Source organism: Corvus brachyrhynchos, unplaced genomic scaffold (assembly GCF_000691975.1).
Source record: "Corvus brachyrhynchos isolate BGI_N302 unplaced genomic scaffold, ASM69197v1 scaffold409, whole genome shotgun sequence".
Classification (NCBI taxonomy): domain Eukaryota; kingdom Metazoa; phylum Chordata; class Aves; order Passeriformes; family Corvidae; genus Corvus; species Corvus brachyrhynchos.
In genome coordinates this window covers 2,522,745-2,523,445 of record NW_008246059.1, presented here as the reverse complement: position 1 = coordinate 2,523,445, position 701 = coordinate 2,522,745, and the positions used below count along the sequence as shown (strand labels likewise).

At 53.6% G+C, this 701-nt stretch overlaps 1 long non-coding RNA gene across 1 annotated transcript in view; it reads left to right on the top strand.

Annotated features, from left to right (window-relative positions):
* The first annotated feature begins 15 nt into the window (after positions 1–15).
* LOC108449620 overlaps positions 16–701 on the top strand; it is a 7,293-nt gene continuing 6,607 nt past the window's right edge. Inside the window, exon 1 of the long non-coding RNA XR_001865849.1 lies at positions 16–94. This is a non-coding gene — a long non-coding RNA (uncharacterized LOC108449620). The remainder of the gene's footprint in view (positions 95–701) is intronic.

The window sequence follows — 701 nt, the reverse complement described above, 5'->3', positions numbered from 1 at the left end:
CCCCAACAATTTTGAAACTCTGTCTCTGCATGGTCTAATTACATTTCAGTTTTATACATAGTAGCACGAATTACATACTTTGTTTGTAACACCTGTGCTCACGTTGTGCGCCCCTCAGCCTTAAAGTAGAATTTATGGAGGGCGTGGGAGGGAAAGGCAGGGAACAGTCACCCACAGGGAACAGAATCACAGAATATCCACAGCTGGAAGAACCCACAAGGATCAGAGTCCAACTCCTGGCCCTGCTCAGGACAGCCCTAAGATCAAACCATGTGCCTGAGAGCATTGTTCAAACACTTGTTGAACTCTGTCAGGCTTGGTGCTGCGACCACTTCCCTGGGGAGCCTGTTCCAGTGCCCCAATACCCTCTAGGTGGAGAACCCTTTCCCTAGTATCTAATATCCAACCTAATCTTCCCCGACACAGTTTCAGACCATAAACCACGCGGTTCTGGCCGAGTCCTGCTTTCAGGCTCTGAGACCCCATCCTCAGAGAATCACGGAATTGTGAGGGTTGGAAGGGACCTCTGGAAATCACCCAGTCCAACCGCTCTGCCAAGGCAGTATCAGCTACAGCAAGGGACACAGGAACGCGTCCAGATGGGAGCCATAGGCAGGCAGATCAACTGCGCCAAAGCCCGACCAGGCCGACCCGCGTTCCTGGGCCCGCTCCACCAAGGAGGCCTCCCGGCCCCGCCCGCT